Source organism: Uloborus diversus, chromosome 6 (assembly GCF_026930045.1).
Source record: "Uloborus diversus isolate 005 chromosome 6, Udiv.v.3.1, whole genome shotgun sequence".
NCBI classification, from domain to species: Eukaryota; Metazoa; Arthropoda; class Arachnida; order Araneae; family Uloboridae; genus Uloborus; species Uloborus diversus.
Window position 1 is genome coordinate 70,117,873 of NC_072736.1, and position 21,854 is coordinate 70,139,726.

Sequence of the window (21,854 nt, forward strand, 5' to 3'; positions counted from 1 at the left end):
AATTATTTGTGATTTTTTTACTTTTAAAGGGTTTTAAGATAAGTAAAATATTTAAACTTGATTGAATATCTATTTCACTTACTATTTGGTATTATTTTTAATATGCGTAAACGTGTCCCACTCGATGCGTAAACTTGTCCCACTCAATGAGTAAACGTGCCCCGTTTACGCAACCGACTTGGACTTAAAAAACACTTCTTTTTTTTACGGTTAAAAACACAAGCTGAGCAACAACTAAATATACAAATTTTGACTTCCTTAACTGCTTTATAAAACCACAATGTCTAAAATTTCCTACGTTCAAACATAAAAATTAGAAAATTCATTGCAAAAAATCCTCGTAAATGTGCCCCGGTCTACTCTACTTTTGACTAAAAAAATTCAAGGGTAAAAAATACTTGGAAATAAGCTGATCACTATTCAAAAATTAAATTAAGAAGCCTCTAAATGTGTAAAACAAGTTTCCAAAGCTTGGAAATATGAATAGTTACAAAATTATTATAAGAAAAGAATGGGAAAAGTTAAAAATCTGGGCCAAAGTAGCCCGCGTTTACGGTACTCTAAGAAAATTAACGTTTTGAAATTTACAAAGAAAGACATTTCAATCGTTCACCAACGATTTTCCTAGTCTCTATAAGCTAAATAAATATTTATCTAATGCGATATCAGGTTTAATCATTGAAAATATATAAATTTAATTTGCAGTAAGAACTTTCAAGAATCAACCCCAGTCCAATGTACGTAGCGTGAAAATTTTACAAATGAAAATTATTATATCGAATTCCAAAGCAAGAAGAGTTTTCTTCGTTTTCTAGACAAATTGTGCTTTTAATAAGTTACCGCCCTTAAGGCAGAGTTAAGGCAGAACTACATGCATTGTACCGACAGCCCAGGTATGCCAACCAGTGACTGCAGTTTCATCCTTGTTATGGACTCATCACTCTGGACTGAGCAATAACCAAGATGGGGAACAGATGACATCTCATTGAAGCTGAGAGTACTGGTGAAAACTAACTGGTGGCGGAACCGCATCTTTGCTGCTGACTCTCACTGGTGTGCGAAATTTACTTTAGCCATCAGTTTGTTGGCACTCTCAGCTTCAATAAGGTGACATATGTCTCCAGCTCAGTTATTTGTCTTTTCTTGACTGATGAATTCAGAACAAGGACGAAACTGCAGTCTTTGAGGATGGCATAACCAGGCTGTCGGTACATTGCATGTTATGCTTTATTTACATGGATTTTTCATTGCACTCCTTTTACTTTTCCGATTGAAAAGGTGTACCTCAAAAAAAAAAAAAAAAAAAAAAAAAAAAAAAAAAAACCTTTTGATCCCTTTAATATTTTATCTTTTCGATACTAGCAATAAAGTAGTCATTAAGTTATCATATTTAATTAAAAGTAGAAGGGTCATTTCGCAGTATTTGGCTTTGAAATGTCCCGTACGTGACGCCAAATTGCAAAATATTTATATTTTTTTCGCTAAAAATATAAAAGTTAAAAATAATAGAAAACTTAGTTAACTGCATTTTTACAGTGAAAAGTATAAAAGTATAAATATTTTAAAATTGAATGTTATGTACGGGATATTTCCCAGCCAAATACTGCGGAGCAACCCAGTATGTTTATAACTATTTTAAAAGCCAAATAAATGATTATAAGGTGGAAAAAAAATGCTTCAAGAAAATTTTTTTTAGGAAGGCAGGACAGCTCCTTATATTCTTTCCCAGTCAACCTCTAAACGTGAATAACTTTCTGCTGGATTTTCATCGTTATAGTAGAAACATTCACTTGTCAAGCGTATAGAAAATACTTGCCTCTCCTAACTCACCTACTAATTAAAACATTTTTTTTTGTTTTAGAGAAGCAGATTCCATTGAAATTTAAAGCCTCTTTATATATATATAGGTTCTTCGACTTTTGTTTAAAATTTAGAAATGCATTCTACTTTTTGTTCAAGAGCGTACATCATTTATGTTTAATACCTAATTGCTAACGTTATTGTTTTGATTGATTTTCAATTTAATATTGCTAAGCGAATATAACTTCTTCGGTTTTCTATATAAACTAGACATCTAAGCGAATGATTTTATAACTTAGAATTAAAATGAAACTGGTGCGCTGCGAGGAGGGTTTCAGTAATCAGCACCCTTCACCAGAATTCTTTATTTTAAAGCATACTGCCAATCTTAAGACGGTAACAGTATGCGCAGAATGCTAGAACCCTTCTCTCTTGGCTGGGCTAGTGAAGTAAAAATTTCCTTATAAAATGCCATCATTTTTTACTGGAATTTTATTTTACCCTGAATAAGTATAAGGATTTTTCTTTCGTCTTTTTTTTCTGCAGACAGTAACAATAACATTGCATTTTTAGCACAAGGCAAAAAAAAAAAAAAAAAAAAAAAAAAAAAAAAAAAAAAAAATCAATACTTATTAATCATTCTTAATACTTATTTCAACCTTAAGCCTTATTTCCTTTTTTCTCATAAATTTCAGTCAAAATCCCCCATTTCAATAATTACTGAATGAGTTTTGGTGTAATCTATCCATGTACGATGCTGCTGTTTTATACCTTGCGATAGGGTCATTAAAAAAAAGTAATCATGGGGCGTTATCCACATTTGATAAATGCGTGATTATTTAAACAATACCATATGACAGTAAATTTTTCAATTCAATTGAAAAATTTACTGTCATAGAAAGAATCTGCAATACAATGATTAATTTCATCAAATATTTTCTTGCTTCTTTCATGAAAATGTTTTTTGCTTCGTGACGAAATGACGTTTTTGTAAACCAAATTTTCGAACTTTTTAACTGACGAATATTTTAAGATAGAGAAGTAACAATATGAAACAGTAAAAAATATTACATCGTTTAAAAAAAAAAGTCAAAATAAAAAGCATATCAAAATAAATGCATTTTATCAATGAAAAAAAAAGAAGAAAATCACAGGTTTTCCTGTTGAGTAAAATAAAGCACCTCGAGTATATCCCCCCCCCCCGTACCCCAAAACTAAGAAAAAAGTATATTTTAGAAAATAACTAAATCTCTACACAGTATAAAATGAAGTCTCCAAAAAGCGCCTGCGTGTTGGAACTCGCAAAAATCGAGAACTACCCTGCCTATTTCGCTGAAATTTTCACAGTTTGTTCCTTTAAGTCCTGAAAAGGTTTGCAGACCAGTTCGGAAAAAATTCGATAAATAGTTCTTTTTTATTCAACTTAGACCCAATTTTCACATAAACTCCCAAATATGGGGATAAAAAATTACTTGCATATATTAATATTATATATCGTTGGAAAGAGTAGAATTTCACGCGTTCTACGCAATATGTTTCAATGCTCTAACCTACTTACGGCGGGAGTTATTTGCTTTTTTTGGCTCGAATTTGTTTAGGCTTAACTGAAATTCATGCACTACTTTCTTCATTAAATCTATTAATAAAAAGGGAAGGAATTGTCCCACAGTTTTCTTTTTGACACCATTGGAAAAAGCGACATGTTTTACTCCAGATCTATCTCGACCTTGGGTCGAAAAACTTAGCTTCTATCTCCAAAGGGAAAGAAGTTACAAGTTTTGTTAAATCATGTTCAAAAATCGCATTTCCATTCATATTGTTTAACAATTTTCTTTCGCATTTTAATTCCTTAAACTTATTTTATTTTGTGTTTCCATGGTTACGCTTTTTAAATTCATCTTTCTCGATTTAATTTCTTAAAAGTATTTTAATATCTATCGTCTTTGTTTGGGAGGGAAATTTTGCATGATTTTTTTAATTTATTTATTTAAGCCTAATTGTTGAATATATGTCACTTGACACAATTTGTATTTTCAAGGTGAATCGGGCAAAGCAGCTAGTAAATAATAAAATATCTTTTCAAAAAATTTTCACAAAAAAATTAAACCGTCTGTACAGCTCTTTCTTTCTGCTGAAAAATAAAGCACCCCGAAATGTCATTTATTTCCCGTTGCTAAAAATAAAACAAATGATTCAAAACTTCAGAATTAAAATGAAAACATACCATCTCAACAAATATTATTTGAAAGCAAAAACCAGGGCTGCCGAGTCATAGTTGGAGTCGTGGAGACGGAACCGGACTGATTTTATGGTAAATGAGTCGGAGTCGGATGCCGAACGTTTTAAAATCATAGAACTCGGAGTTAGTCATTCTCCCTCCGATTGCATTTCTGCCAAGGCTGCCGAGTCCGAGTTTAAGTCGTGGAGTCAGATTGATTTTGGGATACAGGAGTCGTTGTTGGAGGCGAAGGCCCTAAAACTCTAGAATTCAGAGTTCGACTCAGCAATTATAATAAAAATATTTGCGCTTTGAATTCAGTCATATTTATCTCTGACTTGCGTCAATGTTAAATCTACCAGAGACGGTATTCCGATTTTTTAAAGATTTTATTACTTCTTTCTTGAAACTAAAAATTAGGAATACATTTAGAATCTGCACAATGTTTAAATATTTCGGCATTTGTTTTTTTTTTGTCATAGATTCTATTTGGTGCCTGACCATACGGTTTCGTTTGAGTTGGATTACTCCGTTCTAAGTTGTCAGGAAGAAAAGGACAGTGTAGACAGATAGGAATTCCTATGTCTTAAAATTCTTTTTACAATTTCTCTTTTCAGTATTTATTCAAGTAATAACTAAATAAACTTTTATTTTTACTTTTGGCGATGTTAAGTTTATGAAGCATTAAGCCGTCTTCCATGTAATTATTCATCTTTGTTTACTTTTACGGTAAAGTAGACTGAGAAGACGGCCAAGAAAATGTTAGAAATACAGAAATAACGTAGGATTAGATTTTGCTAGCTTCTTGTTCATATATAATTGAAAGAGTTTAATTTTTTTGATTGCATTACATCATAGAATGAAACTCTGTAAATGACACATTTTCTGAGATTTATCTTATACAGTAAACCCTCGTTTTACGCGGGTTTATTTTACGCGGTTTCGATTATACGCAGTTTAAGATTTGACACTTTTATTTTATTTTACGCGGATGAGTTTCGGTTTTACGCGGACGCGGCAATGCAAACAAGATAAAATTTTCGCCTCTTTCAAAATCAAAACTCCTAAAGACTGCAGATTACGCATAATCAACTGCATTTTGGCGTACTAATAATCGAGCTTGGGCACTGGAGACATTTTATACGATTGGTTCTAGAGCTCTTTCCAGATGTAAAGTTATTGAACTCAAACAGTTCAGAACTCACTGGAAGAAGAGCTTTTAGGAGTGGCAAAGGAAGCCAAAACCAACGAGGGTACCGACGTCGGTGATGCACAATCTAAAACGTTCACATTGAAAATTTTGAGCCATTCCTAGACAGTAAAAAGTTCTTTCTGATTTGTTAGTGAAGGAAGATTCTATCATGGAAATGACGCAAGTGATCATGGATGCGTTAATGCTCTGCAAAGAATTACAGAGAAAGATTCTCAATGACTGCCAAAAGACTATCATAGCCAGCTTCTCTTTATAAACAGAACACGAAATTAATTTATCTTTTCTTTTTTCATGTTGTGCATAAAAGTCGATATAAGTACACATTAAACTTAAACAATTAGTCATCACTAGAATGAAGTATTTTGTTATCTACGGAACCAAACCTCTATTTTAACCCTATTATTAGGTCTCAATTTATCTCAGTTTACTCAGTTTCGATTTACGCGGTATTTCCGTGGAACGTAACCCCCGCTTAAAACGAGGGTCTACTGTAGTTGAAGGCGAGAGAGAGAGAGAGAGAAGGAATTGCCTGCATTAAGAATCATAACTAAATTAGTTGCAGCAATTATTTCGTTCTTAGGAACTTAAGTTAACTGTTAAGAGTGCTTCGAGAAACTAGCATGAATAAATGAAGTTTCTCTGAATAATTGTTTTACACTTTAGTTACCTGAGAACTGTAAGGAAACTATTTGACAAAAAAATCCTTGTTTGTTTAATTTGATAAAAAAGGGAGGGGGAGAGAGTTTTTTTTTTAGCCTACTTTTCGTAAAAGTCAAAGAAAGAAGTCTTAATGAATCTTAAAAATATCGATAAAAACAAACAAAAAAGTTTAAAAAAAATAGTAATAATAACATTAATTTTTGTCTAAAAAACATTTAATAAAATTGGAAAGTAGGGTTATGACATGAAGAAAATAAGTTTCGATTGGTCTGTCGGTTTGTCTGTCTGTCGGTCGGTCTGTTTGTCTTTCTTTAATAACGTGTGAATGAACAGGCCGATTAGAACAAACTTTTTTGTTTCAAATTGAAACATCTTGGCGAGGACACTTCATTTATGTATTCCACTTTCTGATTTGAACAATTTTTCGCTCAATTTTGAACAACTAAAAAAAAAAAAAAAAAAAACAACGCCTACGAGGAAATTTAGGGCCAAATATAGATCCCGATCTCAAAGACGGAATTACTTCAAACAATGTTGGAAAAAACTCGGAAGAGTTTTTGATTTAGATATTTTAAGAGTATTTTTTGAACAATCAACTTTTTTTAATATTAACAACAATTCAAAAATTATTTTTCGCAAAAAATAAATAAATAAATAAATGCCCAGATTCTGAACATTTTCTCAATTTTTTGTGTTAAGAAATAGAAAAATAGTTTCTTTTCAAAAATAAAAATTGAAAAACTGTATAAGGTAGACTGAAGATTGACGCAAGGCGGAGATGAGTATGACTAAATCAAAATGAAATGCATTCAAAGCGCAAATGTTTTTACCATGGCTGCGGAGTGGGAAAATGACCCCCCCCCCCCGACTCCTGACTCCTAGAATTATAGGGCCTTCGAAATTGACTCATGTACCCCAAAATCAGTCCTACTCTGATTCTGACTCCGCAGTTATGAGAGAAATACAGACTCGGGATTGGGGGGGGGGAGACGGACTGAGACTATTAGAATTTTAAAGACTTCGATTCCGAGCCATTTTTCCAAAAAAGGAGTTCGACTCCGACTCCTCAGCGTTGGCAGAAACACAAATTGAGAGGGAAAATGACGTGCTTCGAATGTTTGAATTTGAAAGCCTTCAACTCCCAACTCCGACTATCCTTTTCAAAATCGGTCGGTCCGACTTCGACTTCATTTACTGTGAAATCATGATTTTTGAGATAATTAGTTTTTTTTTTTCAGTTTAAAGTTTAAGTGTATTTATATAATTTTTTCAACTGGAAATAAAAGGAAGTTTAGGAAATAAAAGGCATTCGGATAAATAGTGTTTATCAAGAGAAAGTAAAAGCAATTCCGGCGACTTTTTTTCTTTTTTTGATGAACACTCTTTATTTGAACGAACTTTATATTATTAATTTATTAATTTTTTATATGTTGTGAAAATTTTAAATTTCGAAGCAAAACGATTAGCTTTATTTACGTACTCAAAGGATGGAAATTTTATCGTAAAAAGGAGAGAGAATGAAAATATCTCTACAGCGGGAGAAAACATAGAATAAGTCTTCCGGAAAGTTTAAAAACTTCTGATGTACCCGTAATAAAAGTACAAATGATAATCTGATAAGTAGAGATTTTATCTTAAATTCAATGTATCAGTTAGAGTTTGAAGTTAGTTTCTAAATAATTGATGCATTATGCATTTCAAAAATTTTCCCCAACTTCATATTAAGATTTTAACAACAATCTACTGCATTTTTGTTTAGTAAATATTTTCACAAAATACGATTCCATGCAAACATTTTCAAAAATTGAAAGTTGTCATTCTTAAAGTATTCAAAACACTTTAATAATAATAATAATAATACTTTTTACTTACTAAACTTCTAAATTCCTTTGAATGGAAAAGTTTTGTGCACGATTGTTTTCAAAGTAAATAAATTTTTAAAAGATATTCTCAAGAAAGGAAAAAAATTTCAAGTAAAACATCCGGAATAATATTTTAACTTTCAGTCACTTCTTGGGCAATTTCTTTTGATGCCTTGACGCAGAGAACAACGGCCGATGATTGCTCAGTTTGGCGGGAAGAGCGAGAGCATCTCTTCCCTGATGCCGACATGCGCAGTAAATCCCCACCTCCGCTGATTTCCCGCCAAAGAGAAGAAATTGCGTGTCTTAAAAAAAATGTAGATTGACAAGGAGTCTTCTGGGCGTAATTTATTCCATGTCCTGGGACCCAGATGGGCTAAAGACTGAGTCTTTAAACAGTAAATCAAGCTCTAAAAGTGAAAAAAAGGCACTCTTAAAGTCAGTTAATAGGAAATGCCAAAATCTTACGATGTCATTTGTATTTAATGTTATTCGTAAAAACTGAATATGTAGGGGGGGGGGGGGGCCCAAAGCGGGTAGGTTTTTGAAGAACGCTCGAAAATTGCAGTTTTTGGACTTTTATCGCCACAATTTCGGTTTTATTTCCCAGCAGGGATCTTGAACTTCAAAATAAAAAGTGATTTTTGTAACAGTTCAAACCTAATATGTATTCATTTATTATCAATTTTTACAAACACTTGAAAAACCCGTTTTGCCCTGCCAGGGAGCCCAAGGCGGGTAAGCTTAACTAATTGTGGTTTGGTACATTTGCCAATTAAATATGAAGTTATGAATGATCAAAATAGTTGAATAGCTACCTACCATTATATAAAAAATGTAAAACAGTTGTACTTATCCAATTTAAAGTTAGCACATTTGTTTATAAAACAAAAAGAAATAACTGATTAATTTAATAGGCTAATTAATTGTCATCCTAAAAAATAACTTTTTAAAGTTAAACTTATCCTATTGAAATAGAAAATCTAAGTCAGCACACGAGTCAAGAAATTATAAATAAATATATGATTAAATCCTATAACCGCTTTGCCCAAAGGCACGTTTTTTATTACCTCAGTAATTATGACCTTAAAATTAAAAAAGAAACAACTGAAATGACTATCGTTGTTCGTAGGTGGATGGGTCAGAATAACGTGATATTATTGACAAGTAAAAAAGAAGCTGGTCTTCGGCTAATCACAAGTTATAGAACTTCTTTTTTTTTTTTTAGAAATGTATCACTTTTTTATTTTTAGCCTGGTGGCGCCATGCCGCTTCATTGCTGCTTCGCTGGGACTGATAAAAAGTCAGGGGCGTTCATGTAACAAGAAGTTCCGTCTAGAACTAGACGAGCCTACTTTCCCGTATACCCATACTACTTTCTAGTACCTGATCAATATTCTCAAAAATAGCTAAAATCGCAAATTTTTTCAAACATATTTTTTTTAATATTTTAAGCTGATTTCTAGGAATAAAATATTCCTTACTTTTCTTCAAAAAAACGAACAAATAAAATAGCAGCACCTTTTAAACAAAGCAGCTAATACACTTCTTTCCATTAAAAAAAATTTTTAACAGCTTTTAAAACGAAAAAATAATAATAAGTTCATTAAAATAAATACATCATATAAAAAAAATCGTTTCTTTTTCCCCTGTTGCCGAAAATAATTTTTTAAACGAATTAATGCACTTATCAAAATAAAAAAAAACAATAAAATGTCAACTTAAAGAAATAATTTTCATTGTCAAAAAAAAAAAAAAAAAATCGTCTGCGCATATTTTTCGAGTTTATTCACCGAAAACCAAATACCTAAATTAAAACTTTGGCGTGAAAATAAAAACAAATCATATCAACAATAATTATTTCACAGTTAAAACCACAGCAGCGGAGTCGGAGTCGGAGTCAATCTCATTTTGGGATAAAAGAGTCGGAGTCGAATATCCAAGAATCGGAGTCAGTCATTTGTCCTCCGTGTATAAATGTTTGCCAAAGCTACGAAGTCAGAGTCGAAGTCGGGGAGTCGGAGTCCGATTAATTGTCGGGAACAGGAGTCAGAGTCGGTGTCAGGTCCCCCTAAATTCTCGGAGTCGGAGTCGGGAGTAGGTCGTCAAGAGCTATTTCCAACAAAGTTTGTTTGAAGTAAATCCGCCTTCAAGTACGGAATCTACGTTGACTTTCAGTTTCCCCGTAGGCGCTAATGTTAAGGGATTTGAACTGTTCAAAATTGAACGGAAAATTGTTCAAATCAAAAAGATATCTTATATACAAGTTTTTTATCAAAAGCTTTTTCCTACAAAGTTTGTTTGAAGCAAATTCGCCTCACAGTTCGGAATTGCTTTGAATTTCCCCGTAGGCGCTAATGTTAAGTTTTTTTGAACTGTTCAAAATTGAACAAAAAATAGTTCAAATCAAAAAGTGAAATATGGGAATGAGGTGTCCTCGCCGAGATCTTTCGAACAAAAAAAAGTTTGTTCGAATCGGACTATTCATTCAAAAGTTATTAGGGGGGGACAGACAGACAGACCGACAGACAGACCGACAGACAGACAGACAGACAGACCGACAGACAGACAGACAGACAGACCGACAGACATTTTCCCCCATCTCAATACCCTACTTTCCAATTTTTAATTTTTCAATATTTATTTAATTATTTTATTTATTTTTGACTTTTTTTTGTTTTTTCACGATATTTTTAAGATGCATTAAGCCTTCTTTCATGCTTTTTTCTTCTTTTTCTGACTTTTACTGGGAAAGTAGGCTAAAAACGACATACGTATGCATCGTCGCTTACACATCATGGGGAGGAGGGCATACGAAGGCCTACCCGCTTTGGACCACCGGCCCCCATAAGTGTAAAAAAATGTAAGGAAATACATATCCGGGTCATTCCATATAAAATCAACAAATGGGCCGTGCCGCACCATTTTTGATTTTGATGAAATTTGGTTGGTAATATGTACCAACATCATGTACTCCAAAACAGCTTGTTTTATTTCTTGAAAAAAATTTTTCTCTGAGATATAGCCCTTTCTTTGTTCCACGGATGCGTAAAATTTGCCTTTTTTGACCTTTCTTCTGGGAGCTGTAGTGGATTTATTTATATTAGTCGAAAGATCAAATACGGCTTATTGTAAAGCTAAAAAAATGAACTTTTGTTTGTGCATAGTTAAAAACTATTTAAGTTAAACCTAACTAGAAAAATTTCAAGGTCGAAACGTGGTTAAAAAACTGCTATTTTGGTTATTTTGGGAATGAAAATAACAACAAAAGACTTTCAGTAACAGGCTAATTTTTTTTTCTGTTGCACTTAGGTATACATACTAGAAGCAGAAGAAAAATTAAGCTACTACTGATAGTCCTTCATTATGAAAAAGTTGCTTAAATTTGAGAAAAAATGAAAAATGTACTTTTTCACCCTCCAAAAAAGCCCGGTAGGTAAGGGGATAAAAATCTAAAAATGCTATAGCAAGAAGCCGTCACATTGCCCTTTAAAACAAAACAAAAACTGTCTTGTTATTCCAAGGCGTAGAGGAGATATAAGCGTTTCAAAACTGAAACATTTAGGGTTTTTTTTTTTTTTTTTTTTTTTTTTTTTGCACAAGTTGGAATATTATGAGCGTTAAATGAATCTCTTTGTGAAATTTGTATATTAAAAAAAAAATGGCCTTTAGCTTGCAGACGACATTTTCCAATAAACTGCTACAGTAAAAAACTGTAGAATTAGACACAAAACATAATTAAAATAAATCAAATAACCACTTGATGAAATTTTACATTGCTAAGTTTTTACATTGTCCTTTAAAACAAAACAGAAACTATCCTTTTATTTCTTGGTGAAAAGCAGATATAAGCTTTTAAAATAATACAAAACGACCGTCTGCATGTTATTTGATACAATGTTAAAAAAAAATAAAAAAACATGCTAGTTACCAAATGAAACACATTTGAGGTAAATTTAACTGAAATATAGTGAAATAAAATTCTGTACAATAAATGACGTTCAGGTTTAAGTAAATATTCTTACACAATATAATTTTACACAAAAATTGCTTTTAGTTTTTACTTCGTGTTTACAGTTTTGTGTCTAGCGTTTTACTGGAATGTTTTTGTTGACAGTAACAGCCTTGAATTCTTTTAACAGAGATGGTAAACGGACATGAAGAATCCCGAGGCTGACAGGAACAAAACTGCAAAGCTCTTGTTTGTGGGACAGGAATTGCAAGTTCGAACCTTGCCTGCAATTGATGTTTAGTGTCTTCAATATTTTGCTTTGGACAAAATACAAATTCAATATTTTTGATATTTTTTGAGCAGTACTCAAACATATCAAGCGGATTTTTAATTTGGTTTTCTAATGTCCTTTGAAGACTAGCTTTTCTTCACAATCCTTTGAACAGCCCCACCAATACCGTCACATGGTCTCTTTCCATGGCATGTGGCGAAAAAATGCCACTCAGCTTTCATTCCAAAATCCTGCTGGTGGTAACACAAGTTTATGAAATTTTTCTTGTTCTTGTGCTGGGCAGCTGACCCATCAGAAAAATAAATTATTCTCTTCAGATCAGGAAAGTATGCCTTTAAATTTTTAATTACTAATTTCTGGAAAGCGTGAAAAGCTACAGTACTATGTTCTAATGAGTCACTAATTACGCAAAAACAACGGTTTTTCAACTCTTCATTTTCTTTTAAGTATAACATAAAGGGATGAACTGTTGTTTGGTTGCTTGACCAATGATATGCTTGTATTTCCTCTTGTATAATGAAAGAAAAATTTTCAGAAAAGTCCCCCATTAATATATGCATTCTTTCTCTTGCAGATCTTTCTTCTTTAAGTTCATGAGTTCTGTTTGTTGTTTGCTATGAAATGATGAACTTTAAGTTTCTCTAACATTTCATGTAACTTCTCCAAATATTCTGCAAAAGGAAGAAGACTGGTTGACAGCTCGCAGCAGTCAGTAGATACCCATTGTGAAAATTTTATCTCTGTTTCATCCTTTTCAAAATCTTTCTATCCTTTTTCAAGTATTTCCCGCAGCTTATCAGTTCCTGCACATTCACTACACTTTGCAAGAATACAAGAATCTTTATCAGTGTTGCAGACCATACAAGTGAGGAGATACTTGTAGTCCATGTCTGATTTCAAGGCCGAGAGCATTAGTTTTACGTTCTGGTGGATGATGCATACCATACAGAATGAGTTCCAGATGCTGTGGCTAGAATATAGAATTTAGGTCTCAGATCTGCAAATTTTGAAAACCTTATCTTTGCAAGAGGATATTTTTCTTTGAAAGCTCTATAAAGCTCTTTAAGGTTGCATAAAATTAACCTTTTTTGGACATTAACTTTTTCTCCGTCAGGTTTTCTGACTGATATGCAGTCTCTTTGTCCGGCCAGAATTCTACTGTTCTCCTCATTTTCGTAAAACTGATGTACAGTTTTGATTGAGTCTTCATCAAGCTTATTCCTGGCTTTATTCTTTCGAATTTCTGGCAGAATACCGTCTTTTTGTACTAAATATTCGGATTGTCGAGCAAGGTACTGACTGACGTTAAATTCCCTCTGGATTTTATCAATGCTCCAACTACTAGGAACTAAACTTAAAATATTTACTTTTTCTTGTGTAGAAAATGCAACTTTCATTTTTTCTTTTAGCTTGTGAATTAGTTGTTCATACTCATTAGCTAAATTACAATGCAAGTTTTGTGAGAAATTCGCATTGCCAGGAGAAATGTTCAAATCAAAGGCTTTACTTAGTTTTTCAGTTGCAGATTTAGCTATTTTACTAACTTTCTTCTTTAAAATTGAATCCCTTTCTTCAACTGAACGCTTCTGTGCATTTACTGGAGAAATGTTAAGGGCTATGCAAGCTTTGTTTACTTCTTTGACGAGAGCAGGTTTCGGTTCAAAAGTGCCTAAGCACTCATTTTCAATGTCACTGTGTCTCGTTTAGAGGTTCTAATTTTCTCCAAACATCTTGAACATAACGCTTTTCCTGGAATTAATTTCAGATTAGAATTGCACATTGAAAGTTCAATTGATATTTGTCTTAGGGATTTTTAATAGGTTTTGAGTAAATATTGTAGGGGTCGGAGCAAGATTTTCTATAAATATAAATGTATCTGTTCAAAAACTTTTCCCTATGAAAAGTACAAACATTCTCTATATCACTGCATCATGTTCTGATTGAAAATAATTTTATATCTTCATCTGCGAATTCAAGAACTGAATGTAATTCTGAATGTTTAGGGTAATGTAATTTATGACATATCTCTTTTGTAAAGATTCCAATAGAACAAGAGTCCTCCATCATACAACTTAACCTTTGTAACAAAGGTTTCGTTATAGGAGCGCTGCATTGTCAAATCAAATAAAAGACTTGAGAGAAAAAGCAGAAGCTGAGTTGTTTATGAGAAACTTACATTATCTGGAAATTTAATTCTATGTCGTTTGGAAAACTAATTCGTTATTTGCATTGCCACATTGGTAATTATCGTTGACTAAAATCCAAAATTGAAAAAAAATGTTTACACTTTACAATAAAACCATTTGTGCTATAAATACCAAATAGAACATAATTTTAAGTGGTTATTAGATTTAATTTAAATCGGCTTTGTGACTAATTACATCGAAAAATCAACAAATTTTACAAAGCAGATTCATTTAATACTCATAATATTCCAACTTGTGCAAAAAAAAAAAAGAAAAGAAAAGAAAAACCCCAAATGTTTCAGTTTTTAAACGCTTATATTTCCTCTACGCCTTGGAATAACAAGACAGTTTTTGTTTTGTTTTAAAGGATAATGTGACGGCTTCTTGCTATAGCATTTTTAGATTTTTATCCCCTTACCTACCGGGCTTTTTTGGAGGGTGAAAAAGTACATTTTTCATTTTTTCTCAAATTTAAGCAATTTTTTCATAATGAAGGACTATCAGTAGTAACTTAATTTTTCCTCTGCTTCTAGTATGTATACCTAAGTGCAACAGAAAAAAAAATTAGCCTGTTACTGAAAGTCCTTCGTTGTTATTTTCATGCCCAAAATAACCAAAACAGCAGTTTTTTAACCACGTTTTGACCTTGAAATTTTTCTAGTTAGGTTTAATTTAAATAGTTTTTTATTATGCACAAACAAAAGTTCATTCTTTTAGCTTTACAATAAGCCGTATTTGATCTTTCGACTAATATAAATAAATCCACTACAGCTCCCAGGAGAAAGGTCAAAAAAAGCAAATTTTACGCATCTGCGGAGCAAAGAAAGGGCTATATCTCAGGAAAAAAATTTTTTCAAGAAATAAAACAAACTGTTTTGGAGTACATGATGTTAGTACATATTACCGACCAAATTTCATCAAAATCTGAAATGGTGCGGCACGGATGTTTCTGAAAATTTGTTGATTTTATATGGAATGACTCATCCATATTGAAACAAGAACTTCTAATACTTTTTTATCAATAATAAATCTAATTACACTGAAAAAAATTTAACTTGTTAAAGTTTAACATTCTTTTTTTTTTTTGAGGTGGGGTGTGCGCAGGTGGAGGTTAGAAGGGACACCTGTTAGTCCGAGCCCGAGCCTGAAGGGGCAAGAGATTTTTAAAATAAGGAGTGAAATACATGTAGGGACATATGGGTTAAGAATATGGAGGGGGCCCATAAAAGTCATTCGTGACCGGCCCTAAAATTTCTGTGCACGCCCCTGAGGGAGGGGTATCTTTTGCATTTAATTGGTTCTAGGCGTATTAAATTTCATCCTTCAGATGCCTTGGCGTAAACCACCTAATGACATTTGTGTATCAACATTTCTGCCAAGCTTCAATACCATTTCTCATAAAACTATTAAAGTGGTACTTCACAATGAAAGATTTATTTCATATTTTAATTCAAAACTAGTGGTACCCGCACGGCTTTGCCCGTAATAGAAAATTAAAAAGTCTTTTGGTTCGCCTGTATATTTACAAATAATGTATGGTAAATTTTCTCCCCAATTGGCTTGTGCCCATGTTACGGTTCCACGTCATGATAATTTCGTAATTTACTCGTTCATCTTATGATAATTTTGTTCTTAAAATTGGAATAGAAAAATCACCACATCGAATTTTCGAAAAAATCGCTTCGAGGTGCACACCCCCATGCTACAAACTAACTCTGTGCCAAATTTCATGAAAATCGGCCGAACGGTCTAGGCGCTATGCGCGTCACAGATATCCTGACAGACATAGACTTTCAGCTTCATTATTAGTAAAGAAAAGACAAACTAAAATTTTCTCTGGTAAACATGTGTATGGGCTTGATTGTCAATGAAAACAGATTTAATGAACATTTTCCCGTACCTATTCAGCTTTCTACAACCGTATAAAACGCTGAATAATTTGGTTTTCAATCGTGGAAAATTTTGGTGACGAGTTCAGAAATTTTAGCTGTTTTTAGACGAAACTTGCATTTTAATACACGTACAATGCGGGATATTTTTATTCCGAATTAGTAGTAAACCACACTTTACAAAAAAATGCTCGTATTCCCAGAAGACAACTAAATGCAAGAGATCCCTTCCCCCTCCCTCTCTCCCATAGAATGTTAAACTTTAAGAAGTTAAATTTTTTTGGGTGTAATTAGATTTATTATTGACAAAAAAAATTTAATCACCTAGTATGTATCACATAGTACAAAAAAAAGTATAGGGAAAGGGAGATAATTTCAAGCTCATTACACAACAAGAATATTTTGTACTTTTTTTTTTTTAGTGTGGATTTTCTTTTAAGCAAAGATGCTTATGAATCAGGAAAGGATTCAGACTTGCATGAGGGGTGGGGGGTTATGCTGAAGAAATAGTTTTGGATTTGAATAACTTGTGGAACTGTTTGAGTGTCAGTCAAAAGCACCAAATTAGCCAGAAATAAGGCAGATAAACTCGATTAATACATTTCAGAAACAGTGAAAGGAAATGTATTATTTAAGTTATTTACTAAATCAAACAACTAATGGATTTTAAAGATTATGGAAAACACTTGCATTTTGTTCACTAACTATTTGAACACAACGTATAATAATATATTTTTCATGATGTTTTATGTCCATGGTCATCCGTCTTGTACGCAATTATTAAATTTTTATCCCATACAATAATGACGCATGTATAAAATTGTCGACGGTTTAGAAGGAGGGGGTCATGACCACCATGACCGTCCCCTTGTATCCACTCTTGATATCATTTGGCACAAAAGGATTGATTATGCATGCCCCCTTAACTTTCTAAAAGTGAAAAATTGTTAAACAAATTTTCTTCAACACCTTGTGAATACCTCATGAAAATCGTAACCCTTTGCGGATGTTTCTACACATACCGTTAACAACTTTGCAGAAATTTGAAAATATTTTTTTTATTTTCTTTTTAACAAGCTTTGTTTGCATCATTATCATCCATGACATGACAGCTATGAGTGGACCAAGGCCATTTGAACCAGCCAGCAAAGCTCTTCCAGTTCTTAAGACTTAAGAACAGTGGCGGCGATTCCGGGGGGCGGGGCAAATGCCTCCTCCCACTTTTTATGATTAATTAATTTGTTTTATTTTCCAATTTATAGACGAAAACTAGAATATGCTTTAAAAAAAACCTGAAATGTCAAATTTTTTTTGAACATAATTATTTGTTTTACTTTGTATATCTGTTTACGAAACATTCTTCAGTACAAGCAGTAACTTTTATCACGTATTCATTGTTTAGATATTAGTAAATCAATGGTTTTACTTAAACAAGCCAAACCTATTTGATGAAATTATTACCAAGTGTTTGTGACATCTCAAAAATACTTCGGGGTAATTTACCCCAAAGTAATAATGTAGAGCTAATTCATATCTAAGTGTTTCTTCGGGGATTGGGCCCATAATTCATCAAAATCTTAAGAAACACATGAGTCCAGTTGTTAAATTTATATCAATTACAACTTATCTGCTCTCAAAACCAGCCCTAACACAATTTTGTACTTTTATTCTCTCTCTCTCTCTCTCTTTTTTTCATTTTTGTGCCGCTAAAAGTTCTATGACTTTTTTTTGTTTTGCCCCATGACTTTTTTTTGTTTTGTTTTTGTTTCTCCCCACTTTTCAGCCCCAATCGCCGCCTCTGCTTAAGGATAATACAGTCTTCTTCCACAGTATCCATCCAGCGCAGCTTTGACCTTGTGTTTGTATAATTTTTTGAATGAAAATTGTCGTAGTAGCCACAATGAATTTTATTGCCCTAAGAATGATGATAGATCGAACAGGTATTTCAGGAAACATTTGAAAAAAAAAAAACTTACTGCTGTACACTATTTAACGAGCATCCGCCAAAATCGTAATCACTTCTTAATTTCGTATTGTAAATATTCAGCATGCACTGAATTCCTCCTATATTACGGATGCAACTCCGTTAACGACAAAATTATTCCAAATGAGATTCCATTATTCAAGGATTAAACTGTGTTTGGTTTCGCTCAAATAGAGAAACAGGCCACGAAATATCTCTTCGAGTCTTTTGTTTGAGTCTATGAATTAAAGCATCTATCCCGTAGCTAGTTTTGTATAAAAGAGATTAAAAGAAAAAGTACTTTAAGTAATAATATTAATCGACAAAAGATTCGTCTAAAGAAAAACAGCTCTCTATTTGTATATGTTCAGCTTCAATTTTACAGAATAAAAGAAAAAAGTGAAAATAAAAAGAAGAAAAAAGGTATTTTTACTTTTTTTGTTCTGAGTTTGGATCTTAAATGCGTCATGTTTAATAAAAATTTCTATCAACACGAGACTAATTTTCATGCAAAAGTATCAGTTTTGAAAAGCTTAGAAATGCCAATAATTCAAATTTATTTTGTATATTGAATAAATGTATTGGTGCTGTAAAAATTCTTATTATTTTAACTTTTGATCTTGTTCACTGCAAAAAAAAAAAAAAAAAAAAACACACAGTTTAACCAAAATTTATTTAAAAAAATTGTTTAACTAGAATTTATTTTAAAAAAAATCAGAGTAGCTCTTTCGTCTCCCATGGGATGCCATTGAGAAGATCATTTCCCAGTATAAAGAATTCAAAAGTATATTATTTCTAAGCTTGAGGAAACATTACACTTGAAGTTATTTTCTCCACGATGACTTAGCATTGTTTTAAAAATAAATGTAGTGTTGTTTGATATCAAGGAAGATAAAAAGATTTTATACACTGAATTCTTTTCAACACCCTTACTCCTTTTCTTTCCCTTTTCATTATCTTTTTTCAATTTTTTTATTCTCTACATTTTGTCCAAATATATGAAACCTTGGAATTGGAAGGATTAATCATATTAACTCTTAAATCATGAAAGAAAAAAAAAGGAGAGAGAGAGAAATGTATAAGCTTGTATTAAGACTTTTCTTCTTCTCTTTCTTCAAATCGAGTTTACAAAGTGTATGCTTGCTATTCCTTCTAAAGGCAACTAAATATTACTCTAAACCTTCACTATAATGACAAAGTATTAGGACACTTTGAAAAATTCACTTTTTTACAGATTTCACGTGAAATAAAAGATCAATTGCTCTGTAATTTTTTTCACATAAAACGTATACTCCGTCATTTTGCAATAAAAATTAAGCCTACTATTTAGTTAGGAGACCAACAACAGATTGAGGAAACAAAAAAAGGTTTTTGATCATATTTCATTGTAAATAGCTGGGAATAAACTGTAAACTTCAGAAATAAGTTAACGAACTATGTCGAACTTATTTTTATATTTTCGTGAAGATATCTCTTACACACACGAAAACATAAACATTTCTTTCAAAAATACAATTTAAAAAAAAAAAAAAGATTTTCGGCTCCTAGCACGCAGAGTTTTCTGTCACATTTTAATAAAATTTCGGATTATTGGACAGCACACAAGAGAAACATAATAATAAAACTTGAAGTTAGAAGACTGAAAAGTTAATGAAACACCAGGTAAGTGTTGCCGGTTTGCGAGCGACCCCTTACCTTTCGTCGCCTATCCAAGAACTACTGAAATTCGGTTCATTAGATAGCTGATAACTTTTTGAATTTTTAAGGTATCGAAGGGGAATTTTTTTAATGAGTCACAGAATCTATCTGGGCTTTGGATAATGAAATTTATAAATTTCTATCTTTCGTGCATGCGTAGTGAAAAATTAATTGCTTTAAACATTCATATTTCATTAAATTTTCAATCTTTTAAGCAAATTTTCTTATTATGTTTCTCTTGTATGCTGTCAAATATTCCGAAAGTTTTGTAACGTTAGACGGAAAACTCTGCGTGTTATGAGCCGAAAACCTTCAAAAAAAGTTTGTATCTTTGAAACCTTATGTATAATAAGATTTCAAAGCTTATATACGTAATCAAAAAGCTTATATTTATCAAATAAGGTTTAAGAAAAGCTGGGCAATTCCACGGAAATGGGGAACTGATGACCAATTTTTCAAAATCCTTCACAAATTAGGTATCATTTTGAAGCTTATGAGTTGAATTATATGAAAATAATTAAAATTACCACAAAAGTTTATGTTTATAAGAGTTACAAGCCTTTGAAGAAAAGTATTTTTGACATGCTGCCATGATGGATTTTTTAATGTCTTGTTGGAATTGGTATTTCAAACTATAGTTGCAATATTTTTCAAACTGTAACTGATTCAGATTCCTGCCACAACACTTTAGAACAAATGTAGCACAAAAAATGAGACATAAGCAAAATATTTTTGTCTTTAAAAGCTTATTTATAACAGGCACTTTGATAAAATTACGTCCGACACTAAATTGCCTAAAAGTTAGTGCTGTATAAAATAGGATGGGATATTTTACAAAACATTTCACCTGCAAATCAAAACATCAGTTACTATTGAAAATGTGCAATCCAAACGAAATTCAAATAAATAGTTTTTTGTTATTTTATGGTGTCGGACGTAAAAAATTAATTACGTCCGACACCACATTACGTCCGACAACAAGGTTTTTAAATTTATTACCTTGTTCTGATAACGGAATTTCTTTGATTTAAAATAGAAGGGATAGAGGACAGCAATAATAACATTTCTTTATACTTTAGTCATTAAAATGTCTTTATTAATAGGTACTCTTACTTTAAAACATTTTTTTTAAACCATTAAACTGGTAATTGATTAATCACACAACTGGTCCAATTTGTTACGTATTTTTTCCCCCTAGAAGCACTGAACTTATAAGGAATAGTTTTTTCTTTATTTCAAGCATATCAAAATGCAACAATTTTACAACAGAACGAAATCCAATCCGGCAAACTGGGCACATGCCAAGCCCCAGCCACGATCTTCACATCCCATGTGTGAATTTCCGAAGAATTCTTTCAAAATTTTGCAATAATTTTTGATACTTTGGATCATACTAAACTCGCCGTGCATAAATTTATAAGTTACCTTTTGGAATATCTTAAAACTAAATACTCAAGCACTAAAAATATACAAGTTTTCTCAGATAGACCCAGCTTACAATTTAAGCAAAGCTACCTATTAACAAAATTTACATTTATTTGAGCAGAAATTCAACACAAAATTAACCCGGAATTTCTTTACAGTGTTCCCTGGGGAAGGAGCTGTAGACAGCATAGTTGGTAAGATAACAAAAAAAGTGGCGTAATGTAAAAGCTGGAAGTAAAATGACGGCGGGGGGTCACAACCAAATCAGACCACCCACTGCAACCAAAGGTTCATTGTACTAGACAAGCTGGAATAGTGTTGAGCAGTATGCCACAAGAATTATGCATCTGTGGCTTCTTCATTAATCGGCAGTGAACTTTAAGTACACATATCATCAGAAGAGACCATGCATAATTCAGCAACATTGTAACAATATTTGAGAAAACCCTTGTAGTACTGCATGCACTCAAGTCAAAGAGATTTAATTGAATAAAATTACTGTCTCAGACACTTCTTCCTCAAAAACACTTAGGATGGTTGTTCTAAAGAATTATCTGACAGTGATGCATTGGATGAATTTGAAGATTTTGCACAACTTAAAGTACACAACTGGGTTGCGGTTAACTATGAGTCTGTACATTACCCAGGATGCATTCCTCTGTTAAATGGTGAAATGATTGAAATATCTGTGATGTA

The 21,854-nt window shown here is 32.4% G+C and overlaps 1 protein-coding gene across 1 annotated transcript in view; it reads right to left on the reverse strand.

Moving 5' to 3' along the window:
* LOC129224302 (oxytocin receptor-like) overlaps positions 1-7,937 on the reverse strand; it is a 46,397-nt gene extending 38,460 nt beyond the window's left edge. Inside the window, exon 1 of the mRNA XM_054858735.1 lies at positions 7,764-7,937. The gene's annotated coding sequence lies outside the window, so the exon portion shown is untranslated. The remainder of the gene's footprint in view (positions 1-7,763) is intronic.
* Positions 7,938-21,854: the final 13,917 nt, after the last annotated feature.